General features: G+C 42.0%; 1 long non-coding RNA gene across 1 annotated transcript; it reads right to left on the bottom strand.

Annotated features, from left to right (window-relative positions):
• Positions 1-2,527: 2,527 nt before the first annotated feature.
• On the bottom strand, positions 2,528-7,858 carry LOC136447613 (uncharacterized). Its single transcript, XR_010757765.1, has 2 exons — positions 7,110-7,858; positions 2,528-3,288 (listed from the first exon to the last, which is right to left on the bottom strand). It is a non-coding gene; the product is annotated as an uncharacterized lncRNA (long non-coding RNA).
• Positions 7,859-9,946: the final 2,088 nt, after the last annotated feature.

Here is a 9,946-nt window from a genome sequence, read left to right as displayed (position 1 = left end):
CGAAGGTCTAGGGTGATGTTGGCTTCCTTGGTGAGTGACATTAGTACTGCAGCTAGCAGTAGGGAAATCTAAACCTTCCCGGGACTGACACTGCGGGGCGCTGTGGAAAAGGCCTTTTGCCAACTACCACTAACATACCAAATATCATCAACATGTTCTGTGTGTGTGTGTGTGTGTGTGTGTGTGTGTGTGTGTGTGTGTGTGTGTGTGTGTGTGTGCGTGTGTGTGTGTCTGTGTGTCACGTGTGTGTGTCACGTGTGTGTGAGAGTGAGTGAGTGAGTGAGTGAGTATGTGTATACATGTGTGCCTATCTGTGTGTGTGTATGTATGCGTGTGTATGTGTGTTTGTATGTGTGTGTGTGTTTGTGTGTATATGTATGTGTGTGTATCAGTGTACTGGGAAACAGACTCGGGTTCAAATCGTTGTTTTAATCATCAATGAAGCTTATGTCTATATCCGTTATATTTGGCCAAAGTGGAATATAAACTGGACGTCTTGGTTAGCAATCGGTGTATACACATCATTATATCGAGGTGTTAAAACATTGATGCGAATGCCTCGAAAACACCATTAATTTCATGTGGCGGTTTTAGGGAACCCGGGAATTGTAACAATTGACGATACAGGAAAGAATCAACTGTAAACTTAGCAGTGATGACATTTATCAGACATATTTCGGTGGTTTGCATATTCACTAATTGATGTTAGATACTAACTTGTCCTATTCCCCGATTTCTATGCATCTGAAGAGTGTTCAGTAGAGGGTTATGAATCGGTTGATATTAATATGTCATTAGAGGGACACCAAAAGCCTCTACAGGCATCAAGGTAAAGGGCTTTGCCAATAACAATAGTAACGCCATGTGACAAACTAACGATGTGACAACAACCATGACAGCACTTAAAACAACGGCCTCAAGAGACTTTCAAAAAGGGGTGACTGGCCTCATAGTAAGTATCCTGTCTGCCTTCGTAAAAACACGTGTCTTTTGTAGCCTTGATGGCGATAGGGTAGCTGGCATGAACAGTGTTGACTGAGTATATTGCAAAGTTCTGTGCCTGGAATTTGATAGAAACATTTAAAAAAGTCAAGGCTTTGGATTTGGTGAGAAATATGTGATTTTGCACAGCAAGGGTAGTTGAATGTACAAATACAAATACGTGTTTACACATTACACACAAAACTGTCAGCCTTTTTTCTTTTCAAAGGATTTGTATTCATTCCCAGGGGTCGAGTTCTTAGTTTTGCCCACATGAATTTTCAGAATAGATGGCATCCAACCAATACATGCAGCCTTACTGAGCTTGTCACTAAAACGAAGAGAAGTTGTCAGCTTGACATACTGAAAACGTACCTTATCATCGCATACTTTCTCAGGTATCTGACATCGCTGAAAAGGCAAAGAGACTTGACATCTCGGATTACATCCATGGAAACAGACTAGAGACTTGACATCTCGGATTACATCTATGGAAACAGACTAGGGACTTGACATCTCGGCTTACATCTATGGAAACAGACTAGGGACTTGACATCTCGGATTACATCTATGGAAACGGACTAGAGATTTGACATCTCGGATTACATCTATGGAAACAGACTAGAGATTTGACATCTCGGCTTACATCTATGGAAACAGACTAGGGACTTGACATCTCGGATTACATCTATGGAAACAGACTAGGGACTTGACATCTCGGCTTACATCTATGGAAACAGACTAGGGACTTGACATCTCGGATTACATCTATGGAAACAGACAAGGGACTTGACATCTCGGTTTACATCTATGGAAACAGACTAGGGACTTGACATCTCGGATTACATCTATGGAAACGGACTAGAGATTTGACATCTCGGATTACATCTATGGAAACAGACTAGAGATTTGACATCTCGGCTTACATCTATGGAAACAGACTAGGGACTTGACATCTCGGATTACATCTATGGAAACGGACTAGAGACTTGACATCTCGGATTACATCTATGGAAACAGATTAGAGACTTGACATGTCGGATTACATCTATGGAAACAGACTAGAGACTTGACATCTATGGAAACAGGATTTCAACGAAAGTGAGCAGTTTGGCCGATAAGAGCGCGGTGCAACTCGGTCAATTTGTGCGTCTCTGTGTTTCTGTTTCTCACCCGGGGTGGGTTAAGAAATACCGTCTGTCTATTTCTGGTAGTTTGTATGACAATTTAGAGTGACTTTGAGTGTAAATTATCGGATAATGAGCTACCACGAAAAATAGTTCATATATGCATTCACCGTGCTTGCTTTTACCCAATCATTTCCGTGCATTTCCGCGTCTCCCTCAAACAAAGCTATGAAAAGGTCTCTGTCCATTTATTACGCATTATCATGACACAAGCTATGGTGATTTCAACTACTTGCCTTGCTTAAGACGTATTGTACACAATGCATAACATCATGAAAACATTGTGTAATACTTCGGAAACACATTTTATGTCTCTCGTACAAGAAACAGATACGCAAAACATGACATTTCAACCTTACTTCGAACTCCAACTTTTCATTCATTCATTCTTACGATACGATGGATACATAATTCATATTCCATAAGTCAATGTTGCCTTTGAAATGAGATATGGCATAACATTATTACACAGCAACAGCATTAGGTCGACCTATAAACGTGAACACCTGAACAGTCCACAGTGTGACATTTTGGTGGATTCTGCTGTGTTGTCCTTAGAAGCAATGCTAAGTAAATACCAGGGTCAGGACTGGCTTCTTCCATAGACCAATACTGATAGCTTGGAGAATGTAATATCTCAGCTGTACGTCACTGACAGTTTGAGACGGCGATTATTGCACTTGTGTTCACAGTCTGCGTTCTGTTATTCTGGTCACGAACTGCAGCACCAGCTTACAGGAGGACAGCAGCACGATCCCCAGAACCACGACCAGAACCACGGCCTTGATGAGTGCCAGCGGCGGCACCCCGTCCTCTTCATCCCCGCTGACATCCCCGGCCGGGTACCCGGTCGTGTTTTCCCCGCCGTAGTCGTTCTCCCACGTAGAGTTCGTGATGTTCCAGAAGCTCCCATTCAGAACCCATAGCGGCGATGGCGTTGTGGTAGAGACATTAAAAAGTCCCGACCAATTTCCGTCGTGGCGACCTAGATGTGCGTGTGTTTTTGCCATCTTACACCTTCCGTTGGCAGGATGTGTTGGTTTACACAGAAGGCGGGGGAAGCTTTCAAGGTGATGTCTGGTGCTCAGGCCTCTCCTTCAGTCTCCTCATTTTCTGCGGCCTACGGGAATATCAAAATCGTAATTACCTACAGAACACAGCTGCGGGAGGACCACGCAGGCCCTGTAGTTTATTTCGATCTCTGTTCGTAGAGGAAATGTTGTAACCTGAATGAGTAACACAGATTAGTAAAGAATTTCCTAATTTCTCAGTCTGGCCTGCAAAGCGTTTACTAGATTGGGTTAAGTCGTACGTATGCTCGTGTTTGACCGACCCGAGAAGGTAAGTAAGCCGCGGAGCTCCGTTTGGTTGAGTGGAGAACGTGATGTTGTGAGCTTCTCAATGCCCCAAAGAGGAAATACGGCTCTTTGCTACATAACACTGCAATGAAACTATGTTTTCCATGTGTATAATGATTAAAGCTACAAATGTATGTTCGCACATCTTGATGTCTACTAATTGTCTGCAGTTACAAGAAAATGATTTCTTTTAATCAGGCAAAAAATGATATCTTAATAACTATTGACAATTAGTAGATATCAACATGTGCGAACGTACATTTGCAGCTTTGATCATTAATCAAACACACGGAAAACATAGTTTCGTTGCAGTGGTATGTATCAAAGTGCTTTTTTTTTCTTTTAGAAAAAAAGAACATAAGGGGCAATAAGATTTAATGACGTCATCCATATTGTCCCAAATGTCATATTGAGAATTCTTTTATGCCCAGCTATAAATATTCAGTACAACTACAATTCTTTAATGAGAAATCAACGGAAAGTAAAAATGCAATTTTAGCCAGGGTACAAACCTTAATTCGTTTGACTTTAATACAGTGGCAAGATAACAAAAAATATACATTTTTATGTGTAAAAAGCCGAAAAACGAGAATAAAAATAAATCATTTTGAAGTGTTGTAGACGTCCTGTGGGCATCACCCTCATAAATCAGGGCCCCTACGCTCCACGTTACATCGCTCGCGAAGGGGCCCTGATTACCAGCGCCGTCAGACATGGTTATGGCGACGTCGCCGACACTTGCTCATTAATAATTAATGAGCTGGCCTTATTTGGCAATGAGCGGACTGACGAACTCATCTCCAGACGGAAGTCGCGGACAAGATCGGTGGGCTTGCTCGGCTTTCGCTGCCGCTGGGAAGACCATATAACAGAGGCTCTTCCCTCCGCCTGTCCTTCCACATAGAAATACGTCCCTGCCATCAAGCAGTGTCTGTAGGGTGGACTGCTGATGCTGACGAAGCCGCTCTAATCCAAACAAGTCTTCCACAGCTGAAGCAAAACTGTCGGCTGCCATTTGTTTTGGGTAACCAAAGCAACGATGTAACACGTAACCTGATTGGTTGATAGCTTCCCAGCGTTCTTTGCGCGATTGCTTCCGATGATGGGAAGCAAACCCCTCTGATTGGCTGAAGCTGTTTTGGTGGCGACGTCGCCATAACCATGTCTGACGGCGCTGGTAATCAGGGCCCCTTCGCGAGCGATGTAACGTGGAGCGTAGGGGTCCTGATTTATGAGGGTGGTGGGCATATGTGCAATGCACCACCATACCAGCCTTCAGATCATTTGGTTTCAATACCAGGGCACAGGATAGCCTCTTTTGCAGACCTCTGAGAACGCCGGCGTTTATTTGGGCAATCTTCTCTTGTGAAGCACAGAACAATTTTTAAAAAAAGTAGGTCATCTCAACGTCAACTTCTTAACTTTAATCTTTTTTTTAAAGTAGCATATGCCAAGAACTGTGAATTAAGTCCTGTGGGGTGTGTCTTAGGCACCACTCTACCGAATGTTAGGTCATTTGATTTTTATACTAAGGCACAGGAGCCGGAATATATGTACATGTTTGTCCGAAGATAGAAAATAATTCGAAAGTAAATCATTTGGTGGTGCAGTAAGTTTGAAAGAAATCCTCTGGGCTTATGTTATAAGCACCCTCATACCATATTTCAGGTCAGTTTTATTTACGTAGGACACAGGAGCGAAATATGTACATTTTCTGGTTTGAGAATATTAATCATCACAAAGTAGGCCCTGTGGTAATATGTCTAGACAGTCCCATACCACATTCAGGTCATTGCCTTTTTGGTCGGGATCTGTGGAGTGATGGTGTTGGCGGTATAACTCTTGATGCCATGGACGAATGCTGGTGATTTTGGTAGGTAAGTTTCTGTTGGGGAGACGAAGGTCAAGTTCGAAGATGGGTCTTCTGGGGGGATTCCTTTGGTGCATGCAGTGGACCTTTTGTGTTTGTCGGTTTGTTTGTTTGTTGGCGGCATAACTCGAGAGAAATTAGATGGATCGTGTTGAAATTTAGTAGGTTGGTAGGGGATGGAACAACAAAGCTCAAGTTGAATAATGAGCCTCTTAGCAACTACCTAAGGTACTGCAGGGGGACTTCAAAGTTTTTGAGGCAAGTTCTGCATGTGCTGCGTTCGTGATTTGTATGTGGTCGATATCTCTTGTGGCAGGAAAAAAGTTGTGTAAGTTTGGCTCCCCTAGCAGCTTGATTAGAACTGCAGTTGGCATTTTTATCCAAACATTTGAAGGAAGATAACTCAAGCAGGGTCTAGACAGTAGAGGATTTTAATTGCTTTTGGCAGGTAGGGTCCTTTGATGATGTTGTTTGGCTTTGATATTAGGGCATAGAAGCAAAGAATAAACGTTTGTTTTGTCTGAAAATAGCCCAAAAAAATCCTGAATAGATGATTTCGAGGTGGTGTATGGCGAAAAATGTATTAAGTCTTGTGGACGTACAATGTATACCCCCATATCAAATGTCTAGTTATTTGGCTCAATACCAGTGCACAGAACGCCAAAATGTACATTTTGGTCTGATTTTATACCTGAAATGGCCCAAAATGATTTGTTTTTGAATTTTTGTCTTTTTTAGATCAAAAATGTGTACTATGGGCTTCTATGTAATCTGTAAAAGATGTGTGCATGTAGACTCCTGCATGAGATAATCTACTTGGTACGGCCCGGTCAGCTCATGGGGTATTCATTCTTACAACATGAAGGTTCCTCATTTTCTACTGCCTGTAGGTATGAAAATCAACCAGCAGTATTTGTTTTATTTAAAACTTCCAGTCTCCTTTTTATGACATTAAACTTCATTCGTCTTTTTTAATCTTTTGTGCATCATCATCATCATCATCGTCGTCGTCGTCGTCATCATCATCATCATCATCATCATCATCATCGTCGTCGTCATCATCATCATCAATCTTTTATGCAGACCTAACCAAATCTAACCTAATCTAACTTAATTTTAGGTTTGATATAGACGAGGGGCGCCATATACCCAAACTTTCACTTCAAAATCCCTTGTGAAGACTTATGTGATGGAAACAAAGCTTTGCTTCAACTGCAAGTTTATGTGGTTGATAGACGCAAGTTTGATTTTAAACCTCCCTGATAGACGTGATGATAGAACAGTTTACGGCTTTGTTGAGCCATTTCAATATACGCCACACGACGAGAGTCTGTCTCGAGTTTAACCCATTTCAACAAAGCCAACCTTTCACTACATCATATCTGACAGGCATGCACGTCATTGATAGTGGTCCACTTATCTTAGAATTATATCACAGAACGAAGAAGAAGCACACGGCGAAGATGCCAGTAGTACTTGTATGTCACCATGGCAGTTTGTGATATCAACATGCTGTAATATTATTACCTACAAAGGGCTGCCGTACTGTACTATTCGATGTCGGCACCAAACGGCAATCAACTCATTGCCTACACGGCTTCAGTACGATCAAAGCAGATCTACGCATCTTAAGCCGTGATAGGCGTCAGCCAAGTTTATCCTTCCCTTACAATGTATCGTTCTGTAAAAATAGATAAATATATATATGGTTACCTTCTAATAGGTTTGCAGACAAGTCCAGAAGTCAATGAACGCTTCCAACGTTGTACTAGAAGGGGGGGGGGCACAAGGTTGATCTTCAAGAGGAATATATAGAGGGTTGTTACGACTCAGTTCTCTTTGAGTCCACCAAACCCCCTCTCCTTCTTCTACTAGTGGCCTTCTGGTGTTTTTCCCCCACTTAAGACCGCTGATGTCATTCCATGGAGCTTCCGGAAACACATTACCGCCCACAAACGTGCGGCCTCCGCTCCTTCGCTCGTTATTTGCTGTGTACAGAGACTCAATCGATGTTTTCCCGCGGCATTAAGGTCGCAGTGCGCGCAAGATTTGCCTCTAAACCACGGCACCATGAGTACTCAGAAATAAAAGCCGTCGAGAAGGACCATGGATTCGACGTCTCTTGCTGGCAGCTCTCACTTTGTGTGTCGTACTCGACTGATTTGACTATTATAGGCGGTGGGCATAATAGTATCAATATGCCCTTTCGCCTTGATTCTTATCCATCCGGTATTATATTGTCAAAACAGCCCGACAAATGGAAGCACGATCCCTGGAGAATTTTGAATGGCCTTTGTCATCGGTCTGCTTTAACAATGATCGAAGGATATACACAAAAGCCCTGGTCATGTGTAAAGCACAATACATAATGTGCTTTTGAGCAAGGATGATGTGTAGGGATGACATTGTCAGCGCATTGGGTTTTTAAAGGTTACGAGAGGGCAAAAGGGGGATGTTTTGTATTAGTCATATATGAAACATAGTACATGTAGTAAACCTCCCTATCAACAAAAACGTCGTGATCAACTGAAAAAAAGGTGTATTAAGTTTTTATCATTGGCAGATTCGACAAACTAAATACTACTTTGTTGCTGCCATGACAACACAATAATCTAATTAATGACTCAAACAGTTTGCCATTTCATTAACATGTGACTACGCTCTCGAGCTGGGTCAATATTATATCTTTTAAAAATAGTTTTACGCTTCAAGAAATGAGACTCAATATCTGCCCTTTGTAATACTATGGTACGCGCAAATAGAGCAATGTCTACGCCTTACGGTGGTTCTTATCATGTCTTGTACAAAATAGACTAATGCTATCATTTATCCCTAGTTACCCTCAAACAGTAGCCGGCCTAACGTGACGCAAGGCAATGGGTCAGTATTCTTGATGTGGGTAAAATCAGTTGAAAGGTCGCTGAGTCGACGTTCAAGTTCTTTGTTGGACCGAAAGCTTGACGTTTGATCAAGGCCATAAATAGCACATGTGGATTTTTCATTATTGCGATAATCCTGATGTTACTTTACGATCATAATTTCACACATTGTTATATCTATTGGAGTTTATTCTACGCTAGATAAGTTTAGTAGGACGTAGAGCAACCTAGTACCTTCAAGTTGGTTTTCTTTCCTACTTAACTTATTATCTACGTCCTTTCTTTATAGTTCAGCCATGTTGATTCGATTGCATTGATAACATCCTTGCGCGCATCAATTCTCGTCCATTAAAAATGTATCGGCCATACTGCACTGAAAATTGTAGAAATCAGCTGCAAAATGAGAAAATACATGCTGTGATTGTAAATTGCAAAAAGATATTTCGGTAAACGGATACTTAAGTCTTGGAATGCCAAAGTCCAAGTAAATCCAAAGTTAAGAAGATTAAGAAGAAGTTTTGAATGAACAAAATGAAGAATCTATATTTCGGTATATCATATGTGCTTAGGTTTGTTCACCCTTCCGAACCGCGTAGATTTCATTATAAAGGTATCATTTTTGGTTAACTTATTTTTTATTCGTACGCTCGCATCAGTTTTGGGATCCCGGCAGTGGATGTCATCCATGTAATCAAATCAATATGGCCTTACTATGTGCGAATAAATCCAAAGTCACATTATTTAGCACCAGGTGTTATTGAAGGTGCCGCCAGCGTGTACTATACGCCCACACAGGCTATAACGTCATACACGGAGGATTTGATATCGAAGCCTCACTTGTTTTTGCCGCAAGAGCCCATCGATTATAACGTCACGTTTTAAGTGCCTGTCAGATAGCTCACACCCAATGGACCGACTTCAGAGAAGCCACAGAATATGTTAACGTATATCATCGGTTTGAGTTGCATTTAATCATCCCTCCGTTTGACAGAATGTAGCAGAGCAGTCTACTTGTAATGTTCTCCTGGGACAGGGTCTGTACGTTACATATTGTAATGCTGATGGCACTGGAAATGTATATGTCAAACCCAATGTTTTACAGTAACATTAGCCCCTTGGTTTTATGAACGATACATTATCAGTATCTAGTCTGGAACTAGAAAAATGCATATAATTATCGTTGGGTCGTCTGGCGTAACGGCAGATCATTCGCCTCAGAACCAAGTGGTCCCGGGTTTGAATCCTGTCATGTCACCGATCTTGTGCAATTGGGAAAGGCACTTCACGCGAATTTCCTCACTCCACCAAAGTGTGAATGGGTACCTGACTTCGGTTGGGGAAGGTTGCATTAAGGTCACCTGGTGGCGCCGAATGGCAGCTGCCCTTGCGACAGTTCCACAAAATGCAAGTGTGGAACAAAAAGGTATCTGTTGCCCATGTGCATTATGTGATTGTAACCCTGCATGCAGCAATTCAGCACGAGAAAGGCTGCCATTGCACGGGCAGTTTCTGACCAATGAAAATAAAAATGATGATCCGCATTGTTCAAAGAAGTTCAGGATGAGTCTGTTGTTGAACATGAATTTGTAACGTCACTTTTCAGTCCTTCGGATCATCCTGTATGCAGTGCAAATTTTTGCACTGCTGGCAGGATCATCCTGTATGCAGTGC

This window comes from Branchiostoma lanceolatum, chromosome 13 (assembly GCF_035083965.1).
Source record: "Branchiostoma lanceolatum isolate klBraLanc5 chromosome 13, klBraLanc5.hap2, whole genome shotgun sequence".
NCBI lineage: Eukaryota > Metazoa > Chordata > Leptocardii > Amphioxiformes > Branchiostomatidae > Branchiostoma > Branchiostoma lanceolatum.
This window is presented reverse-complemented; position numbering and strand designations above follow the sequence as displayed.